Here is a 24,742-nt window from a genome sequence, read left to right as displayed (position 1 = left end):
TAATTGAGTTCTGTAACAAGTTTCAGCTAGTAATAGCTAATACCCTGTTCAAGAATCACAAGAGGAGGAGGTACACTTGGAAAAAGCCGGGAGATACGGGAAGATTTCAATTAGATTACATCATGGTCAGACAGAGATTCCGAAATCAGATACTGGATTGTAAGGCGTACCCAGGAGCGGATATAGACTCAGATCACAATATAGTAGTGATGAGTAGGCTGAAGTTCAAGACATTAATCAGGAAGAATCAATACACAAACAAATGGGATACGGAAGTACTAAGGAATGACGAGATACGTTTGAAGTTCTCTAACGCTATATATATACAGCAATAAGGAATAGCGCAGTAGGCAGTACAGTTGAAGAGGAATGGACATCTCTAAAAAGGGCCATCACAGAAGGTGGGAAGGAAAACATAGGTACAAAGAAGGTAGCTGCGAAGAAACCATGGGTAACAGAAGAAATACTTCAGTTGATTGATGAAAGGAGGAAGTACAAACATGTTCCGGGAAAATCAGGAATACAGAAATACAAGTCGCTGAGGAATGAAATAAATAGGAAGTGCAGGGAAGCTAAGACGAAATGGCGGCAGGAAAAATGTGAAGACATTGAAAAAGATATGATTGTCGGAATGACAGACTCAGCATACAGGAAAGTCAAAACAACCTTTGGTGACATTAAAAGCAACGGTGGTAACATTATGAGTGCAACGGGAATTCCACTGTTAAATGCAGAGGAGAGAGCAGATGGGTGGAAAGACTACATTGAAAGCCTCTATGAGGGTGAAGATTTGTCTGATGCGATAGAAGAAGGAACAGGAGTCGATTTAGAAGAGATAGGGGATCCAGTATTAGAATCGGAATTTAAAAGAGCTTTGGAGGACTTACGGTCAAATAAGGCAGAAGGGATAGATAACATTCCATCAGAATTTCTAAAACCATTGGGGGAAGTGTGTAGAATATATGAGTCTGGCGATATACCATCTGACTTTCGGAAAAGCATCATCCACACAATTCCGACGACGGCAAGAGCTGACAAGTGAGAGAATTATTGCACAATCAGCTTAACAGCTCATGCATCGAAGCTGCTTACAAGAATAGTGTACAGAAGAATGGAAAAGAAAATTGAGAATGCGCTAGGTGACGATCAGTTTGGCTTTAGGAAAAGTAAAGGGACGAGAGAGGCAATTCTGACGTTACGGCTAATAATGGAAGCAAGGCTAAAGAAAAATCAAGACACTTTCGTAGGATTTGTTGACCTGGAAAAAGCGTTCGACAATATAAAATGTTGCAAGCTGTTCGAGATTCTGAAACAAGTAGGGGTAAGGTATAGGGTGAGACGGGTCATATACAATATGTACAACAACCAAGAGGGAATAATAAGAGTGGACGATCAAGAACGAAGTGCTCGTATTAAGAAGGGTGTAGCCTTTCGCCCCTACTCTTCAACCTGTACATCGAGGAAGCAATGATGGAAATAAAAGAAAGGTTCAGGAGTGGAATTAAAATACAAGGTGAAAGGATATCAATGATACGATTCGCTGATGACATTGCTATCCTGGGTGAAAGTGAAGAAGAATTAAATGATCTGCTCAACGGAATGAACAGTCTAATGAGTACACAGTATGGTTTGAGAGTAAATCGGAGAAAGACGAAGGTAATGAGAAGAAGCAGAAATGAGAACTGCGAGAAACTTAACATCAGGATTGATGGTCACGAAGTCAATGAAGTTAAGGAATTCTGCTACCTAGGCAGTAAAATAACCAATGACGGACGGAGCAAGGAGGACATCAAAAGCAGACTCGCTATGGCAAAAAAGGCATTTCTGGCCAAGAGAAGTCTACTAGTATCAAATACCGGCCTTAATTTGAGGAAGAAATTTCTGAGGATGTACGTCTGGAGTACAGCATTGTATGGTAGTGAAACATGGACTGTGGGAAAACCGGAACAGAAGAGAATCGAAGCATTTGAGATGTGGTGCTATAGACGAATGTTGAAAATTAGGTGGACTGATAAGGTAAGGAATGAGGAGGTTCTACGCAGAATCGGAGAGGAAAGGAATATGTGGAAAACACTGATAACGAGAAGGGACAGGATGATAGGACATCTGCTAAGACACGAGGGAATGACTTCCATGGTACTGGAGGGAGCTGTAGAGGGCAAAAACTGTAGAGGAAGACAGAGATTGGAATACGTCAAGCAAATAATTGAGGACGTAGGTTGCAAGTACTACTCTGAGATGAAGAGGTTAGCACAGGAAAGGAATTCGTGGCGGGCCGCATCAAGTCAGTAGACTAAAAAAAAAAAAAAACCTGCAAGTCGCACCCAGAAAGACTGGGACATCCACAATATCTCACATTTCACCAGAAGATGATCAGTATGACACTAGTCGAGAAGTCGTCGTATCTTCAGCTCCTATTTGCCCCTTACTCCGTTTAGTTGTATTGCATTCTTATTCTGTAATTCCCGATATGTATGTCCCAACTACACCCTGAAAAACCCTCACTTTTTGAATTCTTCTCGTATCAAAAATGCATATCGCACTGCCATTAGCAAAACTCTTAATAAACGTTTGCTGTAAACTTTCCGCTTCAGAAACGTGACGAACTTACATTTGAAAACTCTGTTAGTATACCACAGCCCTCAAGTAAGTAAGTGCGTGTAACAATAAACACAACAGGAGAAGGAACACTGGGAAAAGACAATGAGTCGCGGGAAGGTACCTACTGGATTACGTCATGGGGAGACAGCGATTCCGAAAACAGATATTGAATTCTAAGGCTTATCCCAAAGCATCAGAATTTAATAATAGATTAATGAAGAACAGGCTGAAATAGAAGAGAATCGTAAGAAACAAAAATATATGGAAAGAAGTGGGACACTGAAGTATTGAGGAATGTTGATGTATATTTGAAGGTTGAGGTACTGCTATATTGAATATCACATAGGGCAGTTTAGCTTCGGATGAATGGATATCTTTGCAGTGGTAATCAAAGAATTTGGACAGACAAATTTAGGCACTGCAGAGAAATCCTGGGTCACAGAAGAAATACTCCATCCGATCGACGAAAGAAGGCAGTATAAAAATATTAAACGACAGACGGGAATACCACAGTATAAGTCACTTAGGAATGATAAAACAGGAAGTGCGGAGAAGCCATGGCGATATGTCTGCGTGGAAGATATGAAGAAATCGAGAAAAAGAGTCGTCGTAAGAAATTACTCAGCACATAGAAAAGTCAAAACAACCTACGTTGAAATTAAAAACACTAGTTAAGAATGCAATGAGATTTTGCGATGTTAAACACAGAGGAGAGAGCGGATGGGTGGAAAGAGTGCACTGAAGACCTCTATGAGGGGGGAGGACCTGTCTGATGACATGATACAAGAAGAAATGGAAGACAAATAGATCCAAAATAGATTCAGACTTCACAAGAGCTTTGTCAGAGTTGCGGACAAATAAGGAAGAAGCGGTAGATAATATTCCATCAGAACTGCTTAAATCACTTCAGAATTGGCGGACAAACGTCTATTAAATAATTTCCACAACCTAGAGGATGCCGTTTTTATTCACCCATAAAGCAGAGCTGCACGACTTCGGAAATAAAACGGGTTTCCCCGTTCTTTCAGCCGTTCGCAGTACCGGCACATCAAGGCCATGTTGGCTCACGTTACAGTCAATCATCCAGACTGTTACACCTGAAAGTATTGAAAAGCTTTCTGTTCCTCTTCAGGAAACAGGTGTTAGTCTGGCCTCTCCACAGTTTAAGCACGGAAGCCACCCCACCGTGGCAAGGTCCGTGGTTCATGGGAGCTGCGCTACTCTTATGGATATTAAATCAGATAAAAACAAACTTAGGGCAATCAACACGAACTGTGCAGGAACGCATTGTGGAACACCGACGGCGTACTCGCCTTCTCAAACCCACCAAGTCCGCAATAGCCGAACAGTGTATTTCCACAGACCATTCCATGAATTACAACGACACAAATATTTTGGCCCATACATCAAACTTTTGGAGCTCGATTATCAATGAATCCGTGGAAATAAGATTGTCTGACAACGAGACTCTCATCAATCGAGATAGCGGTTATCAGCTGAACTCTGCTTGGAATCCTGTTATAGAGAAACTTCGTAGTCAACGTAGTTATCTGCATAAAGATGGAAATCGACCTGACACCGATACGCCAGGCTTTCGCAGTGGAGGGCGCGAGGCGCAGAGCACGGAGCCGTTATGAACGCGCACGCTGAGCAGCGCATGCGCAAAGTCACCTCAGAAGGCTTTAAATAGCGGAGCTCAGCGCGTACGCGTATCATCAGTGTGCCACGTCAGTGTTGTGTTTCGTGCTGTTTCTCGTGTGCGTCAAGAGGTGTGATTTTAATTGTGTACTGCCTTGAGGTTCGCCGTCAGTGTTACGTTGTGTGCTATGCCATCCGTCAACACCTTTATGCTCCAGTCATACTGTGCCTTGTGTTCTTTTAATCGCCGCAGTGTGTGGCTTTTTGTGTGTGCTACTTTTAAACAGTTTTTTTATCTCCATTTTACAGTCACCCCGTTTTTTTGTATATTGCCTTCCATGATGTTCTCCCTTTTTTATATCTATGTTCGCCTTCTTCTCTCCTTTGCTGTTTTTAAATGTCTTCTATTGTTTTGTTCTATGTCTTTCGGCTGAAGAGCAGCGCATATGCTGCTGCCAGCCCGCCCCGATGGGGAATTGAAATACAATAAAGAAAAAAAAAAAAAAAAAGCGTACTCGCCAGCATTCCGCTGCTCGACTCGCTGCGACGCACTTGCTACTGTCACCGTGCACGTAACGCCATGACTGTGAAGCAGTTTGCCGCCGCACTAGAAGCTCTCATCCATGCGATGAGGTTCACCGGCTGCCACCAACGTCAGCATAAGCGCAGGCGAACGCAGCAGAACAGGAAGGGCCTCCAGTGCTACAATTGCCAGCAGCTGGGGCATGCTGCGCGGGAGTGCACGAACGCCGTCGCGTGCTTGAAGTGCGCGGCGGCTCACGACACCCGCAGTTGTACGAAGCCTCGTGGTATGGCCAGCAGATGCGCGAACTGTGGCGGGTCACACGCCGCAAACTCGCGTCGCTGTCCGTCGCACCACGTCCTGCGACGGCGTCAAGCGCCACGACGGCCGCCCCGCCCCCCGCTCCGGCGAGGGGTGCGAGCCGCGCCGCCTTGAAGCCGCCACCGACCACGCCATGGCCGGCTTCCAAGCCGCCTTCGCGGCCGAAAGGGCCGCACTGAAGGAGGAGCTCGCAGAAGTCCATCGCCAGCTCCAACAGCTGCGCGATGAGCTGCGGGCTAACAAGAAGAAGCCGCCAGTTCCCGCCGCCGCCCCCGCCGTGAGTCGTCCGGTGGGGGTCGATGCGGCCACGCAAACACCCGCCGCTCCCCCTCCCGCAGCACTGCAGGAGGTGGCGCCCATGGAAACAGAAGATGTGCCGCCTGAGCTGCCCCCCTCCGAGGTGGCAGCCGCAAGCAAGGGCGCTAAGGCGCCTCCTGTCTCCTCGCAAGCCGAGAAGCCAACGAAGAAGAGGAGGATTCGCCTCCCGTTTCCTGACGCGACCAACGTGCAGGTCGTCCTGAAGAACATTGCCGCGGCACTGAAGAACGGGTCCTACCCCCATGCCGATCAACCATATCCCTTCACTCCGCCAGACCAGCCCATACCTTCCCTCCCCCATCGACCGCTCCACCTTCGCACGTACAGATACCGTGACGCGCTTATGGAAGTGCTCACGAAGAAGGAAATAGCCCTGCTAAATTCACACCCTATCTTCAACCCCTCTCAATGGGATGCCTTAGTCAACGTTATAGACGTATTCGTGAAGGAAGAGTACCGGTCTGGTCGGCGGAAGATGGACAGCGAAGCTATGGAAGCCATGGAAGACATTGCACGTAAACAACGCCAGTTTCAGTAACGGACACCACGCGCGGCCATTGCCCCAGTAGCGGAGCCTTTAGCTTGAACCACCGGCCAGTCACTTCGGCCCTTCGTTTTCCATTTCTCTCACTGTCTCTCTCACTATCCTTTCATCTTTCTTTTATTAAAAAAAAATGCACAAAGAACCAAGCAGTACGACAAAACCAAGTCATTTTCTAGCCAAACCGTCATGACAGAAGGTGAAGCGCCTCGTTGCGCTAGTACTTCGCCCCCAGTCGAGGTTATCTTCCTCAGTCCATTGTGCAGGTTCGTTCGTTCGTACTCGCCAGTACTACCACAGTGGCACTCACCTGAAGATGGCCAGAAGACTCTGCGCCGAAATATCGTGGCAGGACGTTACTGATATCCGGCAGTTCTCCCGTGTTTTATGGAACTACTAGTTATTCTTTCTCGTTCGTTCGCCGCAAGTAACGACTCGGAAATAACATTCTTGAATAATGCGCTACCATTAACTGTGAAATGCGCTAGCTTCCACAGATGTCTCTTTTTATTTAGTAACTGACGGTTAAAACAATTTGACAGTGTCGTTATGTGTAGCTTTTTTTTCAACTGTAGTGGCTAATTTATTGCGTAGCACTTGAACATCGAGCTCTATTTGTTTCAGTTGTAAAATCGACAGAGCTCCTAAAATACGCCGATATATTCATAGTGCTGCTTTATAGTGAGGTTAAACTGATAAAGTTCTTGGCTCATTGCAGCTTCATCCAGGTTTACCTGTGCAGACGGAGTATAACGGCCTTCTGCACTTGTAGAGCCACTGGTCAGACGTAAGATGGGAGGGTGCCAAGGGCATTCTGTGTATCGGAAGCCCATCCATACAATATGTATCTGCAGGCGTTCAGCTGCCACTGCTCTTGGCAGACTATGAGCGACCTTACATCTTAGGTTCATCGATCCCACACAGGGTCTGAATTTGGCACACTCCAGTACGAACAGTGGAATAATGGCGAGGGTAAACTGGGAACGCTCCGCAAGTGAGAAACATTAACCACTGGACAGGAAACTCAGTGGAGAGGTTATATCGTTAACACAATTTGTTCGTTACGTGTAGATTTTCTCTTTGCCATAATGATGAAAAAATACCCTGTCATCCAAAATTAAAGCGACAAACCTCTATTTCCCCGTCTTGTTTCTAATTCACGGTATAATCATACAAACTGTAAACAGACGGATGAACTACCGTGTTCTGTACGGAAGGTGGCATTCTGGTCAACGGACAACTACGCCAACGATGGTGTCAGGGCATCTATCAAAGGGGGAAGTTTGTGTCGGGTAGTCCAACATCCACAATCGCTGTGTATACAGTCACAGACGGGACGGTATGGCACAAAGAAGACCGATATTTAGGAAGATCCCTAATGGTGTGGGCAGGGATTATGTGCACCCCTCGAACACCTCTTCATGAAACTTCTGTAAAGTTTGGAAGGTAGGAGACGAGATACTGGCAGAAGTAAAGCTGTGAGCACCGGGCGTGAGCGTGCTTCGGTAGCTCAGATGGTAGAGCACTTGCTCGCGAAAGGCAAAGGTCCCGAGTTCGAGTCTCGGTTGGGCACGCAGTTTTAATCTGCCAGGAAGTTTCATATCAGCGCACACTCCGCTGCAGAGTGAAAATCTCATTCTGGAAACCTCTTCATGAAATTGTACGCGTGCATCAGCAAGGTTAAACTGCTCTCAGATGTTCTCACGAGACCTTGGGACCTCATGCGTGGGTGTTGCGAGGTGGTGTGGCCCCAGACTTCGTATAATGCTCGACCTCATGGAGGACGTGTGGCTGATGTTTACATGAAAACAGAAAATATTTCATGCATGGTATGGCCTGCTCGCTCTCCCGATTTGAATCACATAGAGGATGTCGGATGCACTAGGGAGACAATTTGCATCACGTCAGCATCCACCAATCACTCTTCAAAACTTGCGAGCAGCTCTGCAAGAAGAATGGACGTTATTGCCCCAACATGAGATTGATGACATCATTCACAGCATTCCCTGTCGTTCTCGGGCCTGTATTTCTGCCAGAGGTGGTCATATCCATACTGAGCGCATCAAGCAGTTGGAATGTCTGTGCAAAGCCGTTAAGCTGGAAAAAGCGAAGAGCATTTTTGTCTACCGCTATGCATATAGCAGTTATCTATGTTCTTTTTTTACATTTTTTCTACTTCAATATCACCTGTTTATACCGTTTCGTGGCAAAATAAACGCAACCCTGCATGGGCACCACTATATTAACCGAAGAAGAAGGTAGCTTTTCTGAATACACAGCGAAAATTCTGCGCGAATGTGGTAAATTTTGTATAGGACGAACCGGTTATACCACTAGAGAACTGTGCATTATACATTAGTGAGTGGCAGAAGCGATTACCGGTTTATTTTGAATGGATACCCAGTGACTTATGACCACTTTCAGTTCGTGGCCACAGCCTAATCGTATTGGGATCCGGCGGTCTGAAATGCGGTAGAATTGCGTGGCAACCAGTCAAAATGGACGAGGGATTGGGACAATTTATGAAATCCTCTTGTGCCTTATTCCTACTCTCACAGGGCTCCGTGTTCCCAGATTGTACTGCTTAAAATTCCGACGCCTCCCGCCAGTTTAACGAAGATACTCGGGCTCGTAAACAGGGCGAGAGTGCAACGTTATTTGTGATACATTTCTTGCGGGACAAATTCCTCAAATTTTTATTTTTAATTTTTTTTTCTTACCTTGAAACATGTTACTGCTAGACAACTAGGAAGAATTTTTTCGTCGTTTCTGACAACCCCGTCGTAAGACGCGGCCTTTCTTTCTTATTAAAAACTATAACCACACATTGACACCAGTAACAAACAACTCACACTAAATTTCTTTGTAAAAAGCCACTTTACTGTTTCCGCGTCAATGCGCATTAATACATACTAAATAGATTACTTGGGAATTTGTCATCTACGTTTGCTGGCTCAAATGGCTGGCGCGGTTCGCTAATTTCTGGGTGACTGGAACCAAATGGTACCTTCAGCGTTCAGCTGTAGCGCTTCCAACACAGTTTGTAACACGCCACGCGGGTATCTGTCTTCCTTTCTGCAGAATGCGTCCTTTCACGCGTCGTTAGCCCGGGAAGTCGACCGTGTGCCGCCAAGCGGGACGAAACGTTGTGATGGAAGGTGGTAAAATGACGACGGCGATCTTCTTCGTTGGTCTTTTATTTCCTCCGCTCTGCAGCTGTAAATTCTCATTCGCTCCACGCATTCCAAGTTTCTTTTCAACTAATTAGGTTTCTCACATTGGATAGCCCTCGATTAACCCTTGTACCATGAATCCTCTTACATTGAAGGTACGATGGTGTAACACCAAGCAGATCCGACGTTCTGCCTGATCCATTATGAAGGTTCGTTCCCTGTAGCATATTCTGTACATGAGATCTAAAAGAAACACAAGCAACGAGGGAAACACTATGGGGTTCCCACAGTTTCTAAGAGGGTTCAGAAGTTACACAGCATTGCCTACTTTTGTTCACAGAGCAAAAGAGGGTAGCCATTAACTTCCTTACATAGAATCTGGTAACTTACCTCTTTTTTGTATGGCTCTGAATCACTGCAGATGTATTTCGTGAGTAATTCAGTATTCTCAAAACAACGTACTCTATGCTAGATACTGCGTGCTCGGTCGAGAAGTTTTGCACTTTGTATATATTGATAAATTACGTGAAAAGATATATGAACTTCGTAGGATTAATTAATCGCCATTTCTGTTAAAAGCCGGCCGGTGTGGCCTTGTGGTTCTAAGCGCTACAGTCTGGAACCGCGTGACTGCTACGGTCGCAGGTTCGAATCCTACCTCGGACATGGATGTGTGTGATGTCCTTAGGTTAGTTAGGTTTAAGTAGTTTTAAATTCTAGGGGACTGATGACCTCTGATGTTAAGTCCCATAGTGCTCAGAGCCATTTGAACCATTTTTTCTGTAAAAATCGATCACGATACGGAAATATTAAGACTAGCAACTAAGGCGTGGGGAATGTGAGTGGCGCTGCCAGTGAAACTGGGTTGTACGTTGTAAAGTGAAGGACTAAAGCACAGTGTGTTTGTCGTCAAACTTCCACAATCGTTATCCACACAGCTATGCAAAACACCTGATACTTCTGCGGGTGTGTAAGGAAAAATAAGCCTATAACATCTATCGTTTTTAGTCAAAATGCCTCCGAACTACACTCCTGGAAATGGAAAAAAGAACACATTGACACCGGCGTGTCAGACCCACCATACTTGCTCCGGACACTGCGAGAGGGCTGTACAAGCAATGATCACACGCACGGCACAGCGGACACACCAGGAACCGCGGTGTTGGCCGTCGAATGGCGCTAGCTGCGCAGCATTTGTGCACCGCCGCCGTCAGTGTCAGCCAGTTTGCCGTGGCATACGGAGCTCCATCGCAGTCTTTAACACTGGTAGCATGCCGCGACAGCGTGGACGTGAACCGTATGTGCAGTTGACGGACTTTGAGCGAGGGCGTATAGTGGGCATGCGGGAGGCCGGGTGGACGTACCGCCGAATTGCTCAACACGTGGGGCGTGAGGTCTCCACAGTACATCGATGTTGTCGCCAGTGGTCGGCGGAAGGTGCACGTGCCCGTCGACCTGGGACCGGACCGCAGCGACGCACGGATGCACGCCAAGACCGTAGGATCCTACGCAGTGCCGTAGGGGACCGCACCGCCACTTCCCAGCAAATTAGGGACACTGTTGCTCCTGGGGTATCGGCGAGGACCATTCGCAACCGTCTCCATGAAGCTGGGCTACGGTCCCGCACACCGTTAGGCCGTCTTCCGCTCACGCCCCAACATCGTGCAGCCCGCCTCCAGTGGTGTCGCGACAGGCGTGAATGGAGGGACGAATGGAGACGTGTCGTCTTCACCGATGAGAGTCGCTTCTGCCTTGGTGCCAATGATGGTCGTATGCGTGTTTGGCGCCGTGCAGGTGAGCGCCACAATCAGGACTGCATACGACCGGGGCACACAGGGCCAACACCCGGCATCATGGTGTGGGGAGCGATCTCCTGCACTGGCCGTACACCACTGGTGATCGTCAAGGGGACACTGAATAGTGCACGGTACATCCAAACCGTCATCGAACCCATCGTTCTACCATTCCTAGACCGGCAAGGGAACTTGCTGTTCCAACAGGACAATGCACGTCCGCATGTATCCCGTGCCACCCAACGTGCTCTAGAAGGTGTAAGTCAACTACCCTGGCCAGCAAGATCTCCGGATCTGTCCCCCATTGAGCATGTTTGGGACTGGATGAAGCGTCGTCTCACGCGGTCTGCACGTCCAGCACGAACGATGGTCCAACTGAGGCGCCAGGTGGAAATGGCATGGCAAGCCGTTCCACAGGACTACATCCAGCATCTCTACGATCGTCTCCATGGGAGAATAGCAGCCTGCATTGCTGCGAAAGGTGGATATACACTGTACTAGTGCCGACATTGTGCATGCTCTGTTGCCTGTGTCTATGTGCCTGTGGTTCTGTCAGTGTGATCATGTGATGTATCTGACCCCAGGAATGTGTCAATAAAGTTTCCCCTTCCTGGGACAATGAATTCACGGTGTTCTTATTTCAATTTCCAGGAGTGTATTTCCTTTTATTATCATTCCGCTTAGTTCTTTTGATGTAGTGCACAAAATTATATACGAACGTAGTGCCCATTTTACAGAAATACGAAGAAATTCATTTATATCTTTTAAGAAAAAGCTACCTCACTCAGCACTTTCACTTACGAGTGCTTTTTAGCAAGACAGCTAGTTCCACATTCAACGAGTCTAATACTTTAAACAATTATAGAATTAACAGCTTAAATTAGGAAACCAAATTCATGTTAGTATCAGTCACAGTGCTTTATTGAGCATCACGAGTTGCGAGCTATTAACTCTCATCGCCAGTTGATCATATCCACATTTACATAAAAGAGGCATGCTGTTGTATGAGACAGCAGTAATTTTTTTTTGCATTATGTTACGAACAAAGCAACATTTACAGAAAAGAGGCATGGTGTCGCGTGAGATAGCAGTAATCTTGTTGTATTGTATTAATAACAAAGCATTCAACATCATATTTTTTATTTAACTTGAAACGTCCCCTTAGAAAAATTTATGAATGACTGTGCTGATAAACCTCTTACGTTATTTGATTTTCAAACAGCTGAGCAAAACTTAACGTACTCAGACATTTCTCTCTTTACTTTTTCTGGTCAACACCAAACTGACACACAATATTTTTAGCGCAACGCAATCTGACTTTAAATAATCCTTACAAAAGAATGGCCCTGACTAACAATAACCTATACCTTTCATGAATTACTTACCTCACAAACATCTTCGTTACTCGAACTACTGTCCCAGCTATCTTGTCCACCCAAAATATCTCTGGAACAATAACAGCTATTGGAAAACGACTTTCACCGGTATCAATGTAGGGTTGGGGCCCATGAATGTACATATTTGTAAACATTCTAAAACGAAAGCATATGTGTTTTTTAACACAAACTTATGTTTTTTTTTAATGGACCTCCTGCATTTTCTCTTCAGCGATCCATAGCATGACAAAGCACATACACAATGGCGTTGATTGCATCGCAATATTCCCAATACATCCCGAGATATTAAGACGCGAAGTTGACGCTTGAAGCACCCGACATGCGCTGCTACCGCACGTCCTGAGGCCCAGGCGTGAACCCCATGCTGCCCGTAATCTCGATGTGATTGACATGCGTAGTCACACTTCCATACTTAACAAGAGGTCAGAAACGAATAATACGGTCTGCTGCCATCCTGCTGCGATTACGGGCAGCATGGGGTTCACGCCTGAGCCTCAGGACGTGCGCTAGCAGCGCATGTCGGGTGCTTCAAGCGTCAACTTCGCGTCTCAATATCTCGGGATGTAATGGGAATACTGCGATGCAAACAACGCCATTGTGTATGTTCTTTGTCATGCTATGGACTGCTGAAGAAAAAATATTGGAGGTCCATTGAAAAATAACATTAGTTTGTGTTAAAAAACATATATGCTTTCGTTTTAGAATGTTTCCAAATATGTACATTCATGGGCCCCAGCCCTACATTGATACCGGTGAAAGTCGTTTTCCAATAGCTGTTATTATTCCAGATATATTTTGGGTGGACAAGATAGCTGGGACACCCTATATATATATATATATATATATATATATATATATATATATATATATATATATGCATGCAGCTTTACTGTATGATTACATGATGATGGCGTCCTCTTGGGTAAAATATTCCGGAGGTAAAATAGTCCCCCATTCGGATCTCCGGGCGGGGACTACTCAAGAGGATGTCGTTATCAGGAGAAAGAAAACTGGCATTCTACGGATCGGAGCGTGGAATGTCAGATCCCTTAATCGGGCAGGTAGGTTAGAAAATTTAAAAAGGGAAATGGATAGGTTGAAGTTAGATATAGTGGGAATTAGTGAAGTTCGGTGGCAGGAGGAACAAGACTTCTGGTCAGGTGACTACAGGGTTATAAACACAAAATCAAATAGGGGTAATGCAGGAGTAGGTTTAATAATGAATAGGAAAATAGGAATGCGGGTAAGCTACTACAAACAGCATAGTGAACGCATTATTGTGGCCAAGATAGATACGAAGCCCACGCCTACTACAGTAGTACAAGTTTATATGCCAACTAGCTCTGCAGATGACGAAGAAATTGAAGAAATGTATGATGAAATAAAAGAAATTATTCAGATTGTGAAGGGAGACGAAAATTTAATAGTCATTGGTGACTGGAATTCGAGTGTAGGAAAAGGGAGAGAAGGAAACATAGTAGGTGAATATGGATTGGGGGACAGAAATGAAAGAGGAAGCCGCCTGGTCGAATTTTGCACAGAGCACAACATAATCATAACTAACACTTGGTTTAAGAATCATGAAAGAAGGTTGTATACATGGAAGAACCCTGGAGATACTAAAAGGTATCAGATAGATTATATAATGGTAAGACAGAGATTTAGGAACCAGGTTTTAAATTGTAAGACATTTCCAGGGGCAGATGTGGACTCTGACCACAATCTATTGGTTATGACCTGTAGATTAAAACTGAAGAAACTGCAAAAAGGTGGGAATTTAAGGAGATGGGACCTGGATAAACTAAAAGAACCAGAGGTTGTACAGAGATTCAGGGAGAGCATAAGGGAGCAATTGACAGGAATGGGGGAAATAAATACAGTAGAAGAAGAATGGGTAGCTTTGAGGGATGAAGTAGTGAAGGCAGCAGAGGATCAAGTAGGTAAAAAGACGAGGGCTAGTAGAAATCCTTGGGTAACAGAAGAAATATTGAATTTAATTGATGAAAGGAGAAAATATAAAAATGCAGTAAGTGAAACAGGCAAAAAGGAATACAAACGTCTCAAAAATGAGATCGACAGGAAGTGCAAAATGGCTAAGCAGGGATGGCTAGAGGACAAATGTAAGGATGTAGAGGCTTATCTCACTAGGGGTAAGATAGATACCGCCTACAGGAAAATTAAAGAGACCTTTGGAGATAAGAGAACGACTTGTATGAATATCAAGACCTCAGATGGAAACCCAGTTCTAAGCAAAGAAGGGAAAGCAGAAAGGTGGAAGGAGTATATAGAGGGTCTATACAAGGGCGATGTACTTGAGGACAATATTATGGAAATGGAAGAGGATGTAGATGAAGATGAAATGGGAGATATGATACTGCGTGAAGAGTTTGACAGAGCACTGAAAGACCTGAATCGAAACAAGGCCCCCGGAGTAGACAATATTCCATTGGAACTACTGACGGCCGTGGGAGAGCCAGTCCTGACAAAACTCTACCATCTGGTGAGCAAGATGTATGAAACAGGCGAAATACCCACAGACGTCAAGAAGAATATAATAATTCCAATCCCAAAGAAAGCAGGTGTTGACAGATGTGAAAATTACCGAACTATCAGCTTAATAAGTCACAGCTGCAAAATACTAACACGAATTCTTTACAGACGAATGGAAAAACTAGTAGAAGCCAACCTCGGGGAAGATCAGTTTGGATTCCGTAGAAACACTGGAACACGTGAGGCAATACTGACCTTACGACTTATCTTAGAAGAAAGATTAAGGAAAGGCAAACCTACGTTTCTAGCATTTGTAGACTTAGAGAAAGCTTTTGACAATGTTGACTGGAATACTCTCTTTCAAATTCTAAAGGTGGCAGGGGTAAAATACAGGGAGCGAAAGGCTATTTACAATTTGTACAGAAACCAGATGGCAGTTATAAGAGTCGAGGGACATGAAAGGGAAGCAGTGGTTGGGAAGGGAGTAAGACAGGGTTGTAGCCTCTCCCCGATGTTGTTCAATCTGTATATTGAGCAAGCAGTAAAGGAAACAAAAGAAAAATTCGGAGTAGGTATTAAAATTCATGGAGAAGAAATAAAAACTTTGAGGTTCGCCGATGACATTGTAATTCTGTCAGAGACAGCAAAGGACTTGGAAGAGCAGTTAAACGGAATGGACAGCGTCTTGAAAGGAGGATATAAGATTAACATCAACAAAAGCAAAACTAGGATAATGGAATGTAGTCGAATTAAATCGGGTGATGCTGAGGGAATTAGATTAGGAAATGAGACACTTAAAGTAGTAAAGGAGTTTTGCTATTTGGGGAGCAAAATAACTGATGATGGTCGAAGTAGAGAGGATATAAAATGTAGGCTGGCAATGGCAAGGAAAGCGTTTCTGAAGAAGAGAAATTTGTTAACATCCAGTATAGATTTAAGTGTCAGGAAGTCATTTCTGAAAGTATTCGTATGGAGTGTAGCCATGTATGGAAGTGAAACATGGACGATAAATAGTTTGGACAGGAAGAGAATAGAAGCTTTCGAAATGTGGTGCTACAGAGGAATGCTGAAGATTAGATGGGTAGATCACATAACTAATGAGGAAGTATTGAATAGGATTGGGGAGAAGAGAAGTTTGTGGCACAACTTGACCAGAAGAAGGGATCGGTTGGTAGGACATGTTCTGAGGCATCAAGGGATCACCAATTTAGTATTGGAGGGCAGCGTGGAGGGTAAAAATCGTAGAGGGAGACCAAGAGATGAATACACTAAGCAGATTCAGAAGGATGTAGGTTGCAGTAGGTACTGGGAGATGAAAAAGCTTGCACAGGATAGAGTAGCATGGAGAGCTGCATCAAACCAGTCTCAGGACTGAAGACCACAACAACAACAACATATATATATATATATATATATATATATATATATATATATATGTATATATATATATATATAAGTTAATGATATCCAGTATTACAAATTTACTGTCTCTGATGGACACGTCCAGATCATCCGTTCTCAAAACTCCGCCATCTTTCTCCCCACATCCACCACTGCTGGCGGCTCACCTCCAACTGCGCAACGCTACGCGCTGTTAACAGCCAACTGCCCAACACTACAACAGGAAATTCCAACAATGCAAACCAGCCACAGGCTGCACACAGCACAGTGAATTATTTTCATATAGAGCGCTACATGGCGTCACCAACATAAAAACCTAAACAGCCTACTTACAAACTGTAATTAGTGGTTTCGGCAGAATTAGGCCATCTTCCGATCCGAAACTAAAAAAACACTGATGGGACGGGTGTCACCATCAAAGCCAGCTGAAGTAAGTCTTTACAACTTCTGACTTGTTCGTAAAATATCTACATTTGTTCTAACACATCTACTTTAATATCCAACAGAGTGATGTCAGTACTGTTAAGTCAAGTTAGTCTGTTATTCGCAGTAAGATGCGCCTGGAGACATTAAAACTTCTACCTTCATAAAGTTCTGAGGGAAGATTACACTTCGACTAAGCCACGCTGTTTGTACGAGAGCCAAAAAAATAGTTGTTCAGATGACAGGTAACAAGGACACGCTGAAACGAACACATAATCGTAATGTCAGTTGTCATGAAATTACGTCAATCCTCAATAATAAGCGATAATATAGTGACACTTTACTTCGATTTATCTTCATTCCTCATAGACTTTTAGCTGACTGAGAAATGACTTCATTTGCTAACTATATATGTAAGGATCTGTTAAGAAAATAGTTTCTTAACGCTATAGTGAAATTAAAGGAGGTCAGTTTCTTATGTGACTTTTAGTTACTTACTTTTTCTTTGGCTGTAGTAAATCTGTTTTAAAAAGACACAACAAACTCAGTTTTGCACATCTTGGAGTTAAATGTACACATGGTGAGAAAATAATACATACGATGGAAACTCAAAAACTTTTAGATGGCCATATTGTCGAGAGTTTAAACTGCGAGAATCACATTTCATAATTCCTAAAACAACCCAGTTCAGCCTCTTTTGCAGTTTGGATCATTGTAAAGCTGGGGAGAGACAAATCATTAAGTTGGTATATTTTGCATAGACTATTTTCATTGAATAGTGTCGTATGGAACAGTGTCCTAAAGTAAGTCACCTTTAAGAAAGAAAGTCTTCCTTAGTCAAAATCGTACTCTAACAATAATATGTGATTCTCAACCACGATCATCGCGTAGACATCTGTTTCTTGGGTTCATGAAGTTTGTTGTAAACAATCTACTGTAGTTCAAAAGTAACAATGCTGTACACAATTACAATACCAGAAGGACAAATGACAATCAGTACTCTACAGCAAGGTTGTGTTTAGCCCAAAAAGGGGCACACAAAGACGCAACTAAATTTTTTGATAACTTACCGAGTGATATGAAATGTCCAACAAACAGCAAAGTAAAATTTGAAAACAAACTGAAAAAATTATTCGTTGACATCCCACTCTACTCCATAGCAGAATCTCTATTATTATAATGTGTAAAAGTTGATTAGCAGGAATTACTAACTCACATCTGCATATTTAATAATAACAAAAATGCTTCTATGTCCCCATATTTACAAATGAATATGCGATGGATGTATAAAATGATTCGCTCCACATGATTACGATTTATCGTGCAAATGATCCATGGAAAAAGAAACTAACCAGCAAACTAACTAACATTTCACAGGTGGCTCGCAAGAATTAGAAAATGTATTGACTGGTGGTCTTAACATTCTGCCACATTCTCTTGCATGTTTAATACAAAAATAGGGAATGAATTTTCCCTCCGCCGAGGATATAAGCTTTCACCAGAATGTGTGACATGGTGTTATAGACATAAAATGTAGAGAAAACTTATCTCTTTTGAATAGGATTTCGCACTTCCACATGGAGGCTATGGTATTTCAGCCTAAGTTCATTGTTAGTTGCTATCGGAAAATACGATCACTAGTGAAACTATCATTGGGATTATTAGTCACTCTCGACTTTTTGTTGATTTCATCTCCTGATGTACCTATGCTTGTATCCTGTGTTGCATGTATTCAAAGTGCAGGGTGGTTATAATTGAACTTGCATTGCCTGAGTGGATCCCTATGAAAAACGAGTGATCCTAGGACAATAACACTTTGTGGAAACATTTGCAAAGACATGCGGAAGAGAAATAACAGATAATCTATTGAAAGAAAAACTATTTTCCACGTGAGAGAGTAACATTTGTTAATTGCGTACAACGTTTACATTCCAGGTTACAAACGTTACTCGGTCTTGCGCCCATCAGCATCAACGACAGCCTGGAAGTTTGTACGGATATCATTCCCCAGTTGCTTGCAGAATTTTTCGAACGGTAGGCCACGGAAAGTTCAGCTGATGAGACATAGTTCGTACACAGTTTGAACCTCGCACATTGCGTCCAGCATTCTGAGCCACGGCAACAGTAACTTCTTCAACAATTTGTGACGCAACTGCCTTTCGACCTCTCCCAGGAGCATTTCCCAAATCGTTAAGTAATTCGAAATTCCGAATCATGTACTTCAACTCCGGGGCGAAAGAGGATCTCTCCGTACTCCTTCAGTGCGCCGATACTCACTAAGAGCAGGTAACATTGTTCTTGTTTCGATACATCCGCATTACCAGTAAGGCCCTGCTCGTCTTGTCCAGACCCATGTTGACAGTCTGAACCTGTAATTCACGCAGATTCTTTTGTTTCAACCCGATGTCGCCATACCAGTACGGACGCCTAAAGGATAGCCATCACACTAACACTACTAACAACGTAAATCCCTCGGTGCACAGTCTGAACATCTTTCCTATTGGTTGGTTACCAATACAGTAAATAGTTTAGATGCAACCACCTTGTATTTTTTATATGCTCTCGTATTTTGCAGACAGTGACACCAGAAATCCAGTAACTTACAACTGGCTCTTTTTTCAGGAAATTAAGGAACCAAAAGTTAATACTGTGAGATCTGTTACATAGGACACACAAACTTGTAACATTTTGGCTTTGTAAGGTAGTAGAAATAAAGAATATTTACTGGAAAATCAAAAAGTGTTAGATTTTCCCAACTATGGCAATTCAATGCTGATGAAAACGTTAAGATCTTTTTTTTCAGTCTTCAGTCTTCAGTCTTCTGACTCGTTTGATACGGCCCACCACCAACCTCTTCATCACAGAGTTGCACTTGCAATGTACGTCCTCAATTATTTGCTGGATGTATTCCAGTCTCTGTCTTCCTCTACAGGTTTCACCCTCTACAGCTCCCTCTAGTACCATGGAAGCCATTCCCTGATGTCTTAAGAGATCTCCTATCACACTGTCCCTTCTTCGCGTTAGTGTTTTCCATGTATATTTCTTTAATCGCCGATTCTGCGTCACGAATAAGTATTTAATAATACGCATGCAAAAGTAGTCATTTGTAGCCTGGTCTTCAATTACGTGAACGCCAAGTCTTTTGGAAGAGGAATGAAAAAAATAAGACGAAAACTATTAAATGTCGATCTAACCAACTTGGATAGAATAAGAGGTGTGAAGGACTAAAGCAGAATAAGTTAAAAAATTATTTTGAAAACTTTATCAGAAAGTATTCACCTGAACGGGAGGACTGTTGGAACTCTTTGCTTGATGCAGTCACTAGATTACGGGAAACTTTCTGTTCGGAGAGCAGGTGGTTTGCAGACTCTTGAAACTTAGCGGGAACCTGCCGATCTACCACAAGGCTCATCCACACATTCCCCATTGCGGCAAGAAAAATACAAGATTTAAGAGAAATTATGTATATTTAATTGTAAATACAGTAACTTACAAACCAACGAATTTACTCCAATAATTTCCCAACTTTTTAATTTGCACAGTAAAAATACATTTGCCTAAGTGCGCAAAATTTTCGTCATCATCACATTCGTGAGAACCACTGAATATGAATCTTCACCTGCCGAGTCATTTCGTCGATTAGGAAGCAAAAAGTCACCATTAGGCGTAAATTCAGGAATTTGACGCTTACGACAAAGATTCAAGATGAAACGCGCCGCAGTGATGCAAGACGAACTAAGTCTATATTTTACCACTTATTTGGTCCATTATTGCAGCGTATTTCTGAGATGGTCCTTACCTTGCAGAAGTAGTACGCGAGCAATACTCTAGGATAATCCTAACTGACTGTAGCCGAAACTTTTCCTGCCGTTGGAACGACTTTACTGTTTCCTGAAAGAGTAGGTGTTAAACTGGATAAAATTTGGATGTCAGCGTTGCACCGGAAGCGTGACGATCGATTACTTTCAATCGAGAATGTTGGTATTACCAGAGACAGTCTCACAGCCGACCCAACCTGATGGACAGAGGCGCCCTCTGCACTGGTCATATAATCAGCGCTTCATCGAGTTCTCTTTGCAGTTCGCCGCTTTGCCTCGGAGTATGTCTCCCGCAGTCGTAGACGAAACGCCAGGGGAGAGTTTCATACATCGACCACGGCCTATCAGCACGGAAGTTTTCAGTGACGACAATATCGGCCGTGAAAGCCTACATTGTATGATAAATAAAAATAGTTATTTATTAGGGCTCATTTTAAATTTTTTCACACAATTAACCTTTATTATCAAAGCAACGAAGAATAAATTAGCAAAAAGTACATCCTCAATTGTTTTAAGGAGATGGTTTCTTTTTGGAACCACTAGGACATACAGTTTTCAACCACAAATCATTTCATGTAATATATTTCAATGCACGTTCGTATTTTTTCTAGACACGATTCCACACTTCAAATCATCCACGAGTCCACAATGCCTAAAGGAAATTATAGTCTTAAATAGCAACCAAAAATGGGCCGATAATTTCATAAACTTTGTATCACAACTATATACTGATCCCGCGGTTTCCTTTAGCAACTACTGCAATGCAATACATTTGTAGAAGTACCTCACTGTACCACTAGATGTCTCTCTCTTACAACTGCATCGGCAGATTCATGCTGAAGGCATTGGTACCTAAGAAAGATCATAAAATTATGGTTTCAAGCAGAAACCACAGGTACTCAAAGGGTTAAGACGTTGAACTCATTTCTGGAAAGAGAGCGATCTAAAGCCCCATACAGCCATCCACATTAAGGTTTTCCATGACTACACTAATAAAACACGGCGCACTTTCTGTATCCATATCGTTGGAATAGCGGGGTCTTAGATTCAGTATAAAGGGCGAATATCTAGGTATTTTACAATTTACAAATGACTTGATTAAGTCTTTGGTCATCATAAACTTGTTAAAATTAAACAGAATTTACCTCATCCAACCCCACCTTCGATTCTTTAAACAATCGAACTCCCACGTATAAAACAGCTGCAAGTTGCTAAACGCTCTGATTATCAGCCAACAGATGAGTATAGTGTGAGTAATTTGCACTCCATTTTGAGCAAAACTAGTTTTTCACAGATCTCAATTTTATATCATGAACTGTCTGTCGTACAATGGTACAGTTTTGCAAGTACATGGTTTGTCCGGAAAATACGTATAAAAGTTGAATAATGTCTTTATGTTACAAGTTGCAGTCACCGCCAGGTGGGACTACTGCTTTAATCAATCCCATCAACGCTCAGTTCGAGTCAGAGCACTCTGCGTGAAGGTGGGAGTGTGCGGCAGCTTGTTGACAGTACCCTTTTTCACCTGCCGTCGGCATGGAGCTCTCTGTGATTTAGGTACAGCGCGTCAACATCAAGTTTCTTGCAAAGCTAGGCAAGAATGGCCGTGAGATTGTTGAGTGTTTGAAACAGGTTTACGGAGACAATTCTCTGAAGGAACCAACCGTGAACAAGTGGTTAAAAAGGTCCGGAATGGCCGAGACGAAGTGACAGTCAGAATGATTGCTGGCGAGCTGTCAATCCCCAAAACAATCGTTCACGAAATCCTGACACAAAAACTTGAAATGAAGAAATTTTGTGCGAAAATCCTACCGAAGCTCTTGATGCCAGAACAGAAAGCAAAAAGGGTTGAGTGCTGTGAGGATTGGTTGGAAGCAGACGAACGAGGGGAGTTTCTCAACCGAGTCATCACTGGAGACGAGTCCTGGTTTTACGAATTCGATGTGGAGCTCAAATCTCAAAGCAAGGAATGGAAACTAGCAGGAGAACCGAGAACAAAAAAGTCGCGAAAATCAAGGTCCAATGTGAAGACAATGTTGATTGTTTTCTTTGATTCTGGGGGCATTGTTCAAAAGGAATTTGTCCCTCGCGGCCAGAGAGTGAATGGAAAGTTTTACGTTGAAGTTCTGACACGTCTCACAGCTCGTGTGGCCCGAGTTCAACCGGAGTTGGCAAAAGGGGGCAAGTGGATCCTTTATCACGACAATGCGCCCACTCACACGTCGCTCGTTGTGCGCGAGTTTTTGGCCCGAAGCTCAATCACCGTGACACACCACCCGCCTTATTCATCCGATTTAGCCCCGTGTGACTTCTGTATGTTCCCGAAATGCAAAATGGTGCATCGGGGGCGCCACTTGGGAGATGTGGAAGCCATCAAGGCGGAAACGACACGCCAACTGAACATCACAACTGAAGACTTTCAGCAATGTTATCAACAGTGGAAACGGCGTTGGCAGAAGTGTATCGCGTCTCAGGGCGAGTACGTTGAAGGAGACCATATTGTAATACCTGAATAATTGTAAAATAAAGTTATTATTCAACTTTTATACGTATTTTCCGGACAAACCTTGTATATTCAGTGGTAAATATGGATACCGTCTGTAAAATGTGTTGCAAGTAAAGTTTGTAGTAAAAAAGTAAGCGAGTAAAATTAGTAGTAAAGAAATAATAAATTAAAACAGCATAACTGTTTTATTATTTTATTGGGGTTGACAACGAGGAAAATTTCGAAAAAATTGGAACTTGTACCTGAAGTTCGTTGGTAGTCTCTAGGTGCTGTGATTCTCAAACACTAGGTGTATATACTGTGGGTAATTTGTGAGCCACAGGTTATGCTGTCTAAACACACATTCGGTTTCTGATTTGAATGTTCGGCTTACTGTGTTAAAAATTTAATGTAAGATTATACCTCTTAGTGGGCTGACCCTGATAGTATTTTAAATTTTTAGATTCGGTCCATAATTAAGTCTTATGAAATACCGAAAATCGAATTGTTGTTGCTCTTGGAAGACAGCCAACTTGCAACTGGAACCAGGTCACTGATTGGCCACTTCAGCCATTTAGTATGAAAGGGTACTGTACCGCCCGATATTGAAAGTAGGTACAACATACTTCATTATTTTTGTCAGAACAACACATTTTTTTGTAAAATAACTCAATTTCAATTAATACAGCGAAGCCGGATACCAGTGTGAGAAAGAATGACAATTTATTTATTTAATTTATGACATGTGCACTCCCACAAAATAAATCCCTACATCCAGTTTGGTGAGATCTGTGAAATGAATGAATGTATGGTCGTCTGCTAACCGCAGATAGTGAATGTGAATATATGATCATCTTTGAGACGATCCTTTGGCCACCTTTGGTGGGACCAAAGAGATGAAATTTACCTGAGCTTTGAGCGCCTGAAATGTGGCTGACCAATACGGTAGCATGGTCTTCCCCCATCTCGACAGAGGTGCGAGAGGACCTGAAGAACGGCCATGTTTCGGCACTCTGCCGCTGGATCTTGTGCTGTTAAAACCTGTCTTAGTTGTGCTCCGTAAAGACAAAAGAGTGGTGACATGGTATGCATGTGGAATATTTAAGAGTAGTTTGAAATAATAATTTTTCTATTTCAGGGACTTTTGTGGGGAGAATTAAATGTCAGGCAGGTAATATTAACGGGATCGTAGTAATCTTCTGAAGTGACCAACGGTCACAATGAAACCACGTGTAGCAATAAGTTGAAATACTTCCGTGCGCTTAAGTTAAGCTGAATTACTAGCGTGTGTACAATAAGTTGAAATATTTAAGAAATAGCGTGTGTACCATAAGTTGAAATATTTAAGAAATGACGTGTGTAGGACTTGAAATTAGAGACGAGTACTTCCACGTGGTGAGTACTGTGTGAGTCTCAATCTGCGTATTAGACAAAGGATAAAGAGAAGTACTCGTCCATGGTATCAGTTGATGACTCGCGTGTGTGATGGATGTGTTCTTAATATTACTTTGCGTGATATGATTCCGTGTGACGCTAGATTCAAACTCTGAGAGAGAGGCAAGGTGAGTCGGCCGTCTATCCAGCAACGCCACTTGGCTTGCATTGCACAGGAAGACGTGCATATATCTCCAGAGTTCATAGTGGGAAAGTAGAATTACAAAGTGGGGCAGTCTCGTGTGAAACTGGGATAAATACTAATTGAAGTGGGAAAGCTGAAAGTGATAGTGTTGTGACTATTTATTGTATTGTATTCCATGTTTTAGTGTGGTGTATGTCATGTAATTTGGGTATGTGTGGTTTCCGTGGGAGAGTAGCAAGGT

This window comes from Schistocerca americana, chromosome 6, assembly GCF_021461395.2.
Source record: "Schistocerca americana isolate TAMUIC-IGC-003095 chromosome 6, iqSchAmer2.1, whole genome shotgun sequence".
In the NCBI taxonomy this organism is placed as follows: Eukaryota; Metazoa; Arthropoda; class Insecta; order Orthoptera; family Acrididae; genus Schistocerca; species Schistocerca americana.
Note: the sequence above shows the minus strand (reverse complement) of the source record.